This window comes from Euprymna scolopes, chromosome 10 (genome assembly GCF_053919585.1).
Source record: "Euprymna scolopes isolate OS-2025 chromosome 10, ASM5391958v1, whole genome shotgun sequence".
Classification (NCBI taxonomy): Eukaryota; Metazoa; Mollusca; class Cephalopoda; order Sepiida; family Sepiolidae; genus Euprymna; species Euprymna scolopes.
In genome coordinates, this window is record NC_136491.1 from 101419216 (window position 1) to 101434682 (window position 15467).

Sequence of the window (15467 nt, forward strand, 5' to 3'; positions counted from 1 at the left end):
TTGACTTGCCGTCAGCAATTACGCGTCCAGAGCATAGATTTGCTCATGTATCTAAGGAGCTTCAATGTTATGACATGGACATAGTTGCTCTGTTTGAGACCAAGCTGGCTGATGATGGACAGTTTTCTGAATTTTCTGGAGTGGTAGAGCAGGTGGATATAAGAGGGAATCAGGCGTGGTTTTTGCTATAAAGACATCAATTCTTTCTAGCCTGGAAGAACTTCCCTGTTGTGTGAGTGACCGGATAATGACTATGAGGTTACCTCTGGTAAATGGTCGTTATACAACTTTTTGGAGTGTCTATGCACCCACTATAGATGCAACAGAAGATGAAAAGGTTGCTTTCTACCTTGCTTTGTGCAGTGTAGTTAGACACATTCCCTCTGCTGATAAGATCTTCATTCTTGGAGATTTTAATGCTAGGGTGGGAAGAGATTTTGAAACCTGGGATGTGCTGGGTAAACAAGGAGTGGGCAAGTGCAATAGCAATGGTCTGATGTTGTTGCAGTTTGTTCAGAGATGGGTTTTAAAATCGGTAACACCGTGTTTCAGCAGAAGGACAAATACAAGACGACCTGGATGCATACTGATTCCAAACAATGGCACTTGATAGACTATGTGTTAGTCAGAAAACGTGAGATGAGGGATATCTGCAGTGTTTGTGTCGTGCAGAGTGCTGGACCGACCATCCGTTGGTCCGTTCAAAGATTAAGTGTGTTGTGAAGCCCAAGATGAGGGGACCTGGTGTGGCTATCCCAAAGCGACTTAATGTTGTTCATCTAAGGGACAATATTGTGAGGGAGAAACTAGTTAAGGGGATGGAAGAGATTGACTGTGAAAACACTTGGCCTGCTTTTAAGGAATCTGTCTATGAAGTATATAAGAGAGTATTAGGTTATTGTGAGCATAAACATCAGGATTGGTTCAATGAGAATGATACTGAAATTCAGGCTCTGTTTGATTCAAAGGCCAGGGCATTGCATGCTTATCTCGAGGGTGGTTTGACAGATGGTGAGCAAGATCGATTGAGGGACAAGTTTAAGGCAATCAAGCGTGAGGTGTAGAGGAGGTTGCAAAACATGCAGGTGGAGGCAGAAAACTGAGGAAATACAGCTCACCTCGGATTCGAACAACACCAAGGTCTTATACAGCCTACTGCGTACGGTTTACAGACCATCCAGATCACCTATCACTCCTCTGCGCTCGAATGATGGTGGGAATCTTCTTCAAGACCCTACCGACATTCTTTGTAAATGGAGGGAGCATTTCGATGACCTCCTGAACAGACCTTCTTACGTTGATCAGGAGTTTGTAAGGTCGGTTTCTAGCAATCCAGTCAAGGATATCTTGGCAGGGGTTCCTTCTCTCCAGGAGGTTGAAGCAGCTGTCCATAAGCTGAACAATGGAAAGTCTCCTGACCACAATCGTTTGCATGCGGAGATCTTTAAATGTTTTGGACCCAAGATGATGCAATGTTTAGCGGACTTGTTGCAGATTGCTTGGAAGGATGAGTGTGTTCCGCAGGATTGGCGGGATGCATTGATGGTGGTGCTATACAAGGGGATGGGTAGCAGAGATGAATGTTGAAATTATCGGGGCATCTCTTTGCTGTCAGTAGTCGGTAAGGTGCTCTGTAGGATTATGCTAGACAGAATGCTGGAGCACATTGCTGACGATGTTTTGCCTGTCACAATGTGGTTTCAGAAGATGTCGAGAGACAGTGGATATGATTTTTACAGCCAGGCATCTACAGGAGAAAAGTATAGAACAGCAAAAGGGTCTGTATCAGGTGTTCATCGATTTAACTAAGGCCTTTGATACAGTCAATAGGGATGCTTTGTGGGAGATTCTGAAAAAGCTTGGCTGTCCTGACAAGTTTGTAACCATCTTAAAGCTCTTCCACGATGATATGAAGGCTGTGATCAACATTGGGGGAAAGCTGGCTGATCCTATCTCAGTAGAAAATGGTGTTAAGCAGGGAGACATTCCAGCACCCACACTCTTTGCATTATATTTCACCATGGTCTTTCAAATGGCATTTGGGGGTTGCTCTGATGGTGTCTATATTCATCATTATGGGGGGAGGTTTCAATATTAGGTGCTTCAATGCAAGTACAAAGGTACTCAGCGACACAGTCCGTGACTTGCTCTATGTGAATGACTGTGATCTGGTGGCTCATACAGTGACTAATATGCAGCATCTTGTGGACGCCTTTGTGGTTGCCTGCAGCACATTGGGCCTGACTATCAATCTGAAAAAAACTGTCTTAATGTATCAGCCTGCTCCAGGCATGCCATACTATAACCCATCAGTTTATATCTGTGGGTCAAGGATAGCGGTTGTCACTAAGTTTGTATACTTTGGTAGCAAACTATGTCTGGTGCCCTGGATGATGAGGTATCGTTACGGATCAGCAGGGCAAGTGATGCCTTCGAAAAGTTAGACAGGCGTTTGTGGAGCTGTCATGGGATCTTGCTGCCAACCAAGATTAAGGTTTATGTCGCATGCGTCCTCTCTTCTCTTCTCTATGCCTGTGAAACTTGGACAACATACAGGAAGCATTTGAGACGTCTCAAGCGTTTTCACCAGATGTGCCTACGGCGAATCTTAGGTGTAGGTTGGCAAATGTATGTCAGTGATGTGGAGGTCCTTGAACGGACCCAATGTCTAAGCATTGAAGCTCACATTATCAAGCATAGACTGAGATGGAGTGGACATATGGTGAGGATGTTAGACAGTCGACTTCCCAAACAACTCCTTTATGGCAAGCTCGCCAAGGGAAGACGTCTGACTCAAAAGCTTAAAATGAGATTCAAAGATTGTTTTAGGTCAACCTTAAAAAAATGTGAGATAGATGAAAGAACCTTGAAAGTCTTGCTTTGGATTGCGAAGAGTGGAGAAGGACCTTGTGGGGAGATGTGGGCAAGTTTGAGGCAGATCGAACCAAGTATGAGCAGCTGAAGTGCGATATCCGGAAAGGGAGGGCGAACATGGATGAACGGGGGTGCCAAATTGATCTGGAGTGTGAGGTGTGCAGAAGATTATGTCTGAGCAGAACTGGGCTGATGAGCCACCAGACTACTCATCGGCACAGTGGGCCACAAAGCAGTCTTGTGCTGCCAGAGCTAACCACCTTTGTCAACTGTGGGCGGACATACAAAACAGCAGGTGTTTTGAAGCGACATTTGATTATACATAGAAGAGAACATCAAGAGCGTGCTGCTAGTGATGCACATGTCTGCACAACGTGTACCAAGGATTGCCAGACTTTGGCAGGGCTTAAAAGCTACCTTCATACGGTCCATCACTGAATGTTTTTGGGTTTCTGTATACCTTTTTTTTGTGCTATATCAAGTAATGGTAATGTTCGAAAACGAATTTGCTGCCATTATGTATGCATATATGCATGCATGTATGTATGCATTTATGTATGTATGTAACGTTAGTGTGTTTCTTATAGAAAAAAAGTTTAAAAACTCGACATAAAATATAAGATTTTATTTGTATGCAAAATTTTCAGTGAAGACAATATAAGAATTCTCTAATCTGTATATGCACCCCTTAATGAGCTATGGGGCTTCACCCCCTTAAAACTTCAAATTCACTCCAATTTGATGAAATTCTTATCACATGTATAAAATTGTTGGGGGAAGATAATGGAAGTGGCCCGAATGTGCCGAATAATATGATCGACCCGGATGTTCCCAGACATTTACCAGAAAAAAAAAGCAGTTAGAGTCATGCCCACAGAAAGAGATGGAAGAGCATCATTAATATAGCCTGCCTATTTTGTTTCAACTGTTTGTCTTTGCCATCCTATTTTTCAAGGAAACCCCACTTACCAATGAAATCGTAAATAAACAAATAACTGAATAAATCAATCTTAAAATGAGTCAGAGACATTTGAAGTGGTTAAGATTTTAACCGTCCCTTTAAGTGCAGTTGTTTGTATCTCTTGCACTTGGTTCACTGGGTATATTTACCGGGTAGTTTTTGAAATACATTTTCATGAGTCCGATTAGTTCTATAATTACTAAAATGATGGAAATCTTCCTAAGATTCAAGTTTCTTTCATCTTGGTATTTTGTTACCTTTTCCATCGCAGCTCTGTTTAATCCAGTATCATTAGAGGACATTGTCTTTTACTAAGGTTACTTCTTTCTCCTTGTCCCACATTACTATGTCGGGTTTAATAACTCCATTTTCTAGATACTTACAACAGCTTATATATATATATATATATATATATATATATATATATATATATATATATATATATATATATATATATATATATATGTGAATAAAAAGGAAAAACCTAAAAGAGTAAAAACAAAATTAAATCAACATTTCGTCTCCATTTTAAGGGACATCATCAGGATTTCTAGGCGAGGATGTACAGGAAGACGGTCATATCACATGCGAAAGAGGAGAAGTTTAGTTCTCTTTCTGTTCTGGAGATTTCTAGGCGAGGATGTACAGGAAGACGGTCATATCACATGCGAAAGAGGAGAAGTTTAGTTCTGGAACAGAAAGAGAACTAAACTTCTCCTCTTTCGCATGTGATATGACCGTCTTCCTGTACATCCTCGCCTAGAAATCCTGATGATGTCCCTTGAAATGCGGACGAAACGTTGATTTAATTTTGTTCTTACTCTTTTAGGTTTTTCCTTTTTATTCACATAACGTCTAAAGCATCATTTATATCTTGCTTTATTTTATTCATATATATATATATATATATATATATATATATATATATATATATATATATATATATATATATATATATATATATATATAAAGTGTTATGTCGTCACGGAATATAACTGGTTGTTAAATGTGGGAATTACAAGAAGATATCGTTTTAGCACCAAATTATTTATTTAAACAGAAAAATAGTAAACCGTTAGAGCAACAGATTATGTGAAATGCTGTGTCAGCCATATTGAAAAGTCTTCCCCCCTGCCGATCCAAGGGAGATAACTCTTTGCTTTTAGGTTATTTCCTTTTATAGCAATAAGTTTAATGATTAAAGTTAAATTCTGTAGATTAAAATATATACAAATATATTTAAGTTAAGAATATATTGTTTGAAACAAGGAATATTTGAAGAAAATGGATTTTCAATAATGACTCATCTCATCAGAGGAAATGAAATGAAATTAGCAAAATATTCAGCTATGAATAAACAAATATTTTGCTTTTCAGCACATATATTGAAAATGTTATTTAAAAGTTATTTAGATGGTGCTTAAAAGTCATAGAAAAAGTATATCATACAACCTGAGCAGTCCAATATCAGAATGAGTTCAATAGTCTCCGAGATATTACTGCCAGGTCGGACGAGTAGTGATCCAAGGAGGAAAATCAGAGGTGATCGAGTAATCCGATATATCCAGAATATTTTCGAAGGGCATATGTATATATTTTAATCTGCAGAATTTAACTTTAATCATTAAACTTATATATTGCTCCAATTTTATATACTGAGCTTTACCTTTTTAGCTAGGATCATCCTGAAAGTATTACCTCTATGAAATATCTCACAGGAAAATTCATTTGATTTCTAATCTGTGACTTATATATATATATATATATATATATATATATATATATATATATATATATATATATATACAGGGTCCCCTCCCCCCCAAAAAAAGCTAAATGGAGGCCATCTAGAACATATGTTGTAGAACGGAGAAAAAAAGGCAAAAGACACTAGTGTTTTGATGTGATGTTTTGAATATAATAAACTAGTTATGACCAAAGTTTCATTTCATTCGGACAAAACACTAAGAAACGGGGCCTAATTAGAGTTGGGGCCTTTTTTGGGGGTCACCCTGTATATAGGCTTGGGAAGCAAAATTTACAGTGAACTTTAAGTTGTCTTTTTCTCAGTAAGAATTGCGCCACTTGTTTTTAAAACTTACATATGTTGATGTCATAACTATATTTACTATTATTATCCATTTCTTTTCAGAAATGTCTACCAATATGAGCAATCAGGAGGCCAAACGTCAAAGAGTGTGTGATTTGCTAAATGCACACGTCTCACTGAAGGAGATATTAGGAATAGTAGGAGTGTTTGAAAAAAAAAAACAGTTTAGAATGTAAAGAAGAAAATGACTATGAGCAAAACTATTACTAGAAGACTGGAAGTAGAGGAAGCAACAAAAAACGTACAAAACCATTTATCAGAACTCTCGAATCTAAAATTAAAAAAGATCGAACGAAATTCATGCTAAAAATGGCAAGTGAACTTAAGTTGGACAGTAAGTAAAATATGATTTGAAGTTAAGGTCTTATGCAAGAACGCCGAAACAATTGTTGACAAATGCTCTAAAAGAAAAAAGACTTGAAAGATGCAAGAAAATTACTACATAGCTAAAGAAAAATCCTTACATTGTAATGATCTTTTTCCGATGAAAACATCTTCACTGTCGATGCTGTTCTGAACCGTAGAAATGACAAATACATTGCAGCATCAACAGCTGAGGTTAAAAGGACATTCAGGCAAAACATCCTGCTCAGGTTATGACTTTTGGTGTTGTAGCTTCTGATGGAAAAAAAGATACCCATAAAATTCAACAAACCTCATGAGAAAATCAATGTCGGCACTTCCAATAAAACTTTGAGATATCAGATATTGCTATGGCTCAAAACAAACTATCCAAATAGAAATAATGTATGGACACAGGATGGTGCTCCGGCTCACACAGCTAGAAAAATACAAGATTTCCACAAATCAAATTTCAGTAATTTTTGGGAGTCATGTTTATGGCCACCTTATAGCCCAGACCTAAACCCCATGGATTATTCTATTTGGAGCGTTTTGGAACATGTTACAAGTAGAACATTGCACAGCAATGTCGACTTTCTCAAAGATACTATTAAACATGAATGGAATAAGTTGTCTCCCGATTATTTAAAGAAAACATGTGCAGGTTTTAGGAGACGTGTGACAGCAGTTATTGAGAAAGAAGGCAACCACATTAAATAAAAACATTTTCTCTTATGCAGTTTTATGTGGCAAATAAATTGTCGTAACTATCTAAAGACATAATTAGTCATACGTTGTCGTCAAAGTCTTGTCATAAAATATTGTAAATTTTGGCCTCCCACCCTGTATATATATATATATATATATATATATATATATATATATATATATATATATATATATATATATATATATATATATAACGATAAAATTGTCGCTCAAGAAAAGGTGACATGATTCCATTTCTGTTTGATGAAAACCGGTTTTCTTTTTTTGTTAATACTTTCTACTAGTTGGCCAGTTGTGTACAAATCCTAAGAGCAATAAGAGCCTTCTATCATGTCTGAAAGTGACACAATGTTCAACGCGCAAGATCGGAGATGCGCCGCCGTACAATTCATGCTTTCTACCGATCCAAGTTATGACAACAGGACCATTGCCAGCAAAATGCAAATCGGGACGGGTCAACACTTGAGAGCACAGATCAACGCATCGGACGATCCACGGATATCTTCTTTGGTTTGGTTTCAAGCGAGGACAAAATATTGGCACCTCACATCTTCGAAGTCGGCTTGAAAGTGTACCTGGATGTGCTGAAGGGTACGGTGATCCCTTGGTGTAATCAGTTGACCACTGTCAGACCCTGGGCGTGGCAGCAGGATCCGGCGCCGGCCCACAAGTTCAAATAGACTCAGGCTTCGCTTCAGAAGGAGTGCTACAACTTTGTACCCTTCTCCTACTGCCCCCTTCTTCCTTCGACTTGAACCCACTGGACTACTTCATTTGGTGATCCGTCGAGAACATCAACATAACTTCACACAACACCAAAGCCAGTCTGATCGCCGCCATCCGCCGTGTATTTGCCGAGCTCCCGCCTGTAGAAAAGGTATTCTCCCAGTTCCGGACTCGCATCGAGGCGGTGATTGGGGCCGAAGACAGGTAACTTGAATTTAGTCAGCTCTACTACATAATCAAGTTACCTGAAATGATATTTTTAATAAAAGTCTTAAAATATGGCATCAGTGTTGGTCTATTTAGGACAACAATTTTATCGTTCTACCCCCCCATATATATACTGAGAGATAGGTAGATAAATAGGGAGAGAGAGGGAGAGAGAGAGGGAAGGGAGAGAAAGAGGAGACAATCTGGAACATGCATATACGAAAAATAAGAGCATGAATAGAATTCTAGGAAACAACCGCGCGTGCGTGCGTGCGTGTGTGTGTGTGTGTGTGTGTGTGTGCCTTTTACTTTTGTACTGTCTTTTTTGTTGTTCGAAATTTACTGAGTGCGTATAACCCCAATATTATGGTGCTATCTAATCAAATATTATCTCTTTTAAATAAATAGAAACAGGAAGAAGAACGAAATGAAATATGAAAAAAAGAATGTGATGTAATATCGTGGATTAGAAGAGGAGATTGAACGTAAGAAAGGAAAAAAAAAAAAAAAGATAGAAGTAAAGAAAGAATGGAAAAAAAAGAAGGAAAAGAATAGTTTTGTGCCAAACTTGAACCAAGTCGGAGTTTATGCGCCACAATATGGCCTGGTCTTGTGCAAAATATTGGGCTAAGCCGGAGAGTACGTTAAATTGAAAGTAAAAACGTTTTTGTTTATTATTAAAATAAATTACCCTAAATATTTTGGTTCAGGCCAACATATAATGTTCACTTATTTACGATATTTATTATTTACAACTTATCTACAATTATTTACACCCAATCGTTTGCATTTTTTTGTTGTTGTTGTTGTCAAATAATCTAAAAGGAATATTTGAAAGAGAATTGATTCTTCATATTATTTGCATCTTCCAGATTACTATTCTCAGATTGAGTGTTATTTGCACAACGTTTCGGTCAATATAACCTCCGACCTTCTTCAAATGTATTTTGGCGAATTCAGGAATCCGCATGGTATTTCGAATTGAACCCTTTAGTTAATCCACGGGGATTTCGTAAGCCATGACCGGGTAGGAGTCTTAAGTATTTTGAGTGTCGCCCGCACTGAAGATTGACGCTTCATCGTCCAGAAGAGTGTAACTTACAACTGAAGTTTACCGCAAAATCCAAATAATACAAATAAAGGGAGTCGGTATGCATTAAAATAACGTTTTGTAAGTGTTCAGTCTGTGTTAATTAAAACTACAGACACACTTCCATTAAATTTATTCCGGTCTTTCATTTGTTAATTTACCTAGACATGTTTGCATAACAAAAAGAAACAACATTACGTTTAAATATTTTGGAATTTTTTAGATGAGGATCAATAATTTACATTATTTGAATTATTAGGATTACTGTTCTCATCTTGGATGACAGAATGTTTCGGAACGTGATTTAAATACAGATTTTCGTTCGAAATTCTGTACAGATTCCCGAGTTCGACAGAAAGATTCTTGAGTTCGACAAGATACGCCTGAAGAAAGTTGAAAATTACACCGGCCGTAAGAAATTATCAAACCCTATCTCAAAAATTCCGAAAACATGGTTGATACAACCAGAACAAGCTATCTCCGTGGATTAAATAAGGCTTTCGTTCAATGACCACAGAGCTAAATAAGCTTGACTTTGTATAACATGAAACCACTACTTCAACGTAATAGATGTTTTGCAAATAAAGTCGCTTTTATGACTGCCAGTAATCAATGATAGAAAACATGAAAGAGTCATATACTCAATCCATTAAGTTCAAAGTAGAACAGAGACTTGGCTCTCATGAGTTTTGGCGTCTAACAAACAAGATCATGAACAGATGCGCGATTGAGCTTCATTCAATGGTTCCTGCGCTAAACTTCACAAAAAGCACTCATCAAGCTCCAACCACTACCAATAAGTTCCCATACTCTCTATCAGTGCCTAAATCTAAACGCAAATTCAATTAATAAAGTTTCTTTCTTAGAACTGCCCGCCAGTTCTACTGATCTGCTTCTCAACTGACTACAACATGGTCGTATTCAAGTCTAATGTGAACAAGTTCTTGATATCCAGTCCCCATTAAATAGTCAAGTTCTGTCCAGTTCATACCAAAACGATCACTAAGCTGTTGTCGCACTGATTACCTTACACTCGTTAACTCTTATCGTCGGGTTGCTTCCGGGTCTTGATAAGCGGTGCTTTCCTTGTAGAAAAAAATAAAAATAAAACAAATAAAAATACAAACGACAACATTCAGCTTCCGTGGTGAGACTGTTCATTCATATTGTACGAATCAGATAAATCCATTGTTGGTATTGGTTTCCCCGATATTTTTATCCTCAGAATTCTTTCTAGAAAGACATCGGTTCTTACGAGAACCTACTGAGTGAAAGTGATTATGTGGAACGAACTGGATTCGAACTCGGAATACCTATGTCGTCAGTCCGTATCGTTAACCACTATCACCTCCCAGAGAAACGGTTATGTAACAAACACTCGTAAACAAAGCTCATAAAAAGCAAAGCTAAGAAATTCGCACACATTTTTTCAGGTATGGCTAAAAATATACATGGATTCAGTAAGATATTTCGGAAACAAATAAAAATGCTTTTTTTTCATAATGCGTAGGTAAATCAATGATGGGAAAATATCCTTTCAATATAGACACTCTTGTTGAAGAAGTTATTGTTAAGAAGACAATAGTTTATTAAAAGCATATTTAAAGAAAAGAATCATTGTGTTTATATGTCGAATTTTCATATCGCAACGGAATTCGTGTTGGCCTACATAGTTTATGAGTATAGAATCTTCAGCCAAGCGAGACATAGTTTATGACTAACTGGATTGAGCAGAATAACACATCATTCAGTAAATTCCTGGTTTAACTAATAAGACAACTTTTGTAATGTTGTGACTCTTTGGGCTGTGATCATAGCGTAGCATCTGTGTTAACAAACAGGGTCAATATCGTAGTATCTGTGTTGACAAGCAGGGTCAAAACATTATTATTATTATTATTATTATTATTATTACTATTATTATTATTATTGAATATTTGCGGAGAAAATTTATGAAAATCTAGAGAGTAATGGTGATTTTCCTGACGAACAAAACGGGTGCCGGAAAGGCTCGAGAGGTACTAAAGAACAACTACTAATTGATAAAACAATAATGCAGGATGTGAAGAAGAAGAAGAAGAAGAAGAAGAAGAAGAAGAAGAAGAAGAAGAGGAATCTGAGCGTAGCATGGATCGATTACAGAAAGGCTTATGACATGGTTTCTCATTCATGGATACGTGAAACACTATTGATGATGAAGGTTGCTGAGAATGTGGTAGGGCTTTTGGAGACAAGTATGGCTCAATGGAAAACGGTACTGACAGCAAACAGAGAGGAGATGGGGCAGGTTGGCATTAAACGTGGGATATTTCAAGGAGATTCGTTATCGTCACTTCTTTTTGTAATGATAATGATGCCATTGAGCATGAAGAGAGAAAAACTGAGGTATAACTTTGGATTTGATGACAGACACTTCAACCATCTACTGTTTATGGATGATTTAAAAATATTCCGTAGAAATGATAAGAAAAAGAGGCTGGTAGAACTTGTGGGGACATACTCAGAAGACATTGGGATGGAGTTTGGGATTAGTAAATGTGCGATGTTGGTGATGAAAAGAGGAGTAAAGGTTCATTCGAATGGAACAGTGCTGCCAAATGGAAAAATCATGAAAGAAATAGAAGATACAGGATATAAGTATTTAGGAGTGCTGGAGGGTGTAGGCATCATGAACAGAGGAATGAAGGAAAAAGTCAGGAAGCAGTATCTTAGAAGAGGTAAACTAATTGCTAAGTCGAAACTATATAGAGGAAACCTAATGAAAGCAGTAAATGCATGGGCAGTCAGTGTTTTGAGATACAGTGCGGAATTTTAGAATGGTCTGACAAGGATTTGCATGCCATGGATATCAAAACAAGAAAAGTTTTAGCAATGTTTGGTATATTTCACATTCGAAGTAGCATAGTAAGGCTGTATCAAAAGAGGAAAGATGGTGGGAGAGGATTGAAAAGTGTAAAAGATTGTGTTAGAACCAAGGGGATGTCGTTGAAGGAGCATGTGGTTAGAAGTGAGGAGTGGATGCTTAAGGTTGCGGCCAATGAAGTGGAGGTATGTGAGACCAAGGCTGATTATGTGAAAGAGCAGAGGAACTGGCTAGGAAGAAAATGCATGGAAGGTTCTTCCAGGATATTGCAGCAGTGGCTGATGAAGGATCATGGCAATTAGCTTAGAGCTGGGTATCTGTCTGAGAGTACTGAAGCTTTTGTTTGTGCAGCACAAGAGCAGGCATTAGGAACACGATTGTTCAAAAAAGTGGTTCTACGAGAGCAAGTTGCTGCAGAATGCCAGATTTGTGGTAAGACCTCAGAGTCAATTGCGCACCTTGCAGCAGGGTGTAGTGGACTGGCCGAGAGAGAGAGAGAGAGAGAGAGAGAGAGAGAGAGAGAGAGAGAGAGAGAGAGAGAGAGAGAGAGAGAGAGAGAGTACCGCAAAAGACACAATCGCATAGGACTCCGGATATATTGGGAGGTGTGTAAGAGGATTGGGGTGAAGTGTGCTGGAAAATGGTTTGAGGAGGTGTCTGATAAAGTGAGAACAAGTGAGGATGGCAAGGTAGTGGTATGGTGGGACAAAAGTGTCATAACGACCAAGCAATTGGAACATGATCGTCCGGATTTGGTCGTCATTGACAAGGTCTCAAAAAAACTGGCAGATTGTAGACTTCTCAGTACCCTGGGACAGGAATGTGAGAGAGAAGGAGAATGAGAAGTGGAGCAATTATGCTCCATTGGCCTTGAAGATAAGTTGTATACACGGGGTTAAAACACAAATAATGCCGGTCGTAGTTTGTACATTAGGGAATGGAAAATAGAAAATAGATGTAAGCATTATATTTGGTTTGCATAATCAAATAACTAGATTGGGGTTACATCAGCTGTTGGTATGAGACACGTGATGAGATGTATGTAGATTTGGGGAGATTCTATGCAGTCGTTAGCTGGACATCAGAGAGAACGAACGTCTCAAAAAGGGGAGTTGGTCTCTCCATAGGGCAGAGGGCGGCGTCATTTCATACAGCCAAGACGTAAAAAACGTGTAATCTCTGAAAATGCCGGCCAGATCATGAAAATAAATGTTCGTAAATAATGCAAGTACGTGTTGTGTTATTTACATCTGTTAAAAAGAACTGTGTTTCTACAACTGGTTTGATACGTCCACGTCAATCGTTTCCTGTTAGAACTGTTGCATAAATGTTAAAATATACACACTAGACGATCAACTAAATGATTCGACGTATATACATACACGCATTTAAACGTACATGAATATACAGAAAAAGATAAACTCCACTATTCAACATGTACGTCGTTATAGAACGTATTCATACGCACAACGTAACACTTTTAGATGAATTTTGGCTTATATTCATCAACATAGTCCCCTTCTTTGGTGATACCCTATTCCTACCTATTCTCTAACAATTTTTAAATGCCATTTTTGTGGAGGCATGACGGTGGTCTAGTGGTTAACTACACGGATTGACGACCTGGGTGTCTTAAGTTCGAATCACTTTCACTTAGGAAAGTTGGCAAACATCGCGTCGTGAATTTTGAATAGAAAAATGTCGGGAAAACCAATGCCAACAACAGAATCTTCGGATTCATAAGAGATGATGATGTGGAACGATTTTTGGTCTTACTTGATATCACTTCTTCATTGGAACCAAATCTCGTTCCCTTGAGAATTCTTTCTTTTGAGGTCTAAGCAGGTAGTAGTCGCTTGAAGCTAGATCTGGATAATAGGGGTACGGAATCAATTCAAAGTGAATGTCATGTACTTTTGCTATCGTTGCGACCAACTTATGACACTGTGAATTGTCTTAGTAAAAGAGCACTTTTATGCTTCTTCAGCCGTTTGCAGCCGTTTTCCTTTGTCAGTTTCTGCTTTCAAACGTATCAATAATATTCACTATTGATGCCCCTTCCTTTTTGAATGTAATTGATGAACAAAATATCTTGCGCATCCCTAAATACGGAAGTCAAAACCTTGCCTGCGTAAGTTTTAGTCTTTGGACGCTTTGGATAGGTAATAATTTTCCTTCATATAAAGTTTATGTTTCACAGTTAAGGTTAAAGTAACATCTAGAAAATTAATTTTGATTTCTGCTGTGATCTCTGCTTTAAATCCGAGTTTTTCATCGTTTCGTGTACAAACATTTTGATTTATGTCAGCTTTGGGGTTAGTACTATTTCTAATTATATATGAATGAAAATTATTATCAAATATATGAGGTGCCCCTAATAAGTTTCTAGACTTCTTTTGTACAGGCATTTAAAATTGTCGTAGACTCTTGAAAATGCAGTATGTTATTACTTACTTTTGAGATGACGGACCAATTTTTATGATTTCACGTTAAAATGAACTGCTACAGCAGGAAATGGAATTGTCACAGTTGGTGAATTTCCAAAATGCAATCTGGACGTGAGGACACTTTAGAAGAAAAATATGTAATAACATTCTGTTTTAAGCTTGGAAAACTGTCACAGAAACATATGGAAGGCTTCAGGCTGCTTTTGGATCGTCTTGCGTGAATCCAGCATCAGTTTTTGAGTGGTATAAAAGATTCAAGGAAGGCAGGAAGTGTGAGGGATGATGAGAGGTGTGGAAGGAATAAGGAAGTCAGAACACAAGAGTTGATTGGCCAAATAAAGAATTTCAAGGATAAATACCGTCGTGTGTCTATAGAGACAATAAGTGCACCGTTTGATATCAGTGTGGGAACTTTACTCACAATCATTCGCGAGGAACTCTAGATGTAGAATATTTGTGCAAAGTCTGTCCCAAGGGTGTTCAAAGAAGATCAGACTGTTTGACCTAGCTTAGTCATCAAGAAAGTTCCTCACCCTTCCTATAGTCTTGCTCCTTGTGACTTTTGGTTATTCCCCAAGCTCAAGAAAAACCTTATATGCTATCGTTATGAGACAATTAAAGAGATGAAAGAAACTGTGACGAGCGTCATTGACACGCTCACACAAGAGAACGTCCATGGGGCCTTCCGGATGTTGTTGGAACGATAAAACAAGTGCATTGCGACCGGAGGAGATTACTTCGAAGAGGACTAGGGTTTCATGTGTGTATTATCAATAAAAATGCCCATACGAAAAATCTGGAAACTTATTGAAGGCACCTCGTATGTTAATCCTAAGTCAAATCAGCTCCACTATTTTAATCAACACATCCCAATATCAACTAACCATATCATTAGCAATGAAGAAATATTTAATAATAATAATTACGCATGTAATAATTCTCTAAAACAGTCTGTATTTAAATACTAAAATTGAGTATAAGAAAAGTAATAGGAACATTGAAAGGAAAAATAGAAGTCGTAAAATTATTTGGTATACACCTCCCCCATTTAAGTTACTAGTTAAATCTAAAATATAACATATATTTTTTAATCTTTTAAACCGACAATTTACCAGTAA

At 37.8% G+C, this 15467-nt stretch overlaps 1 protein-coding gene across 1 annotated transcript in view; it reads right to left on the reverse strand.

Annotated features, from left to right (window-relative positions):
* The window catches only part of LOC145286516 (putative chitinase 10), a 213691-nt gene that overhangs the window by 188653 nt on the left and 9571 nt on the right, over positions 1–15467 (reverse strand). The window lies entirely within an intron of this gene.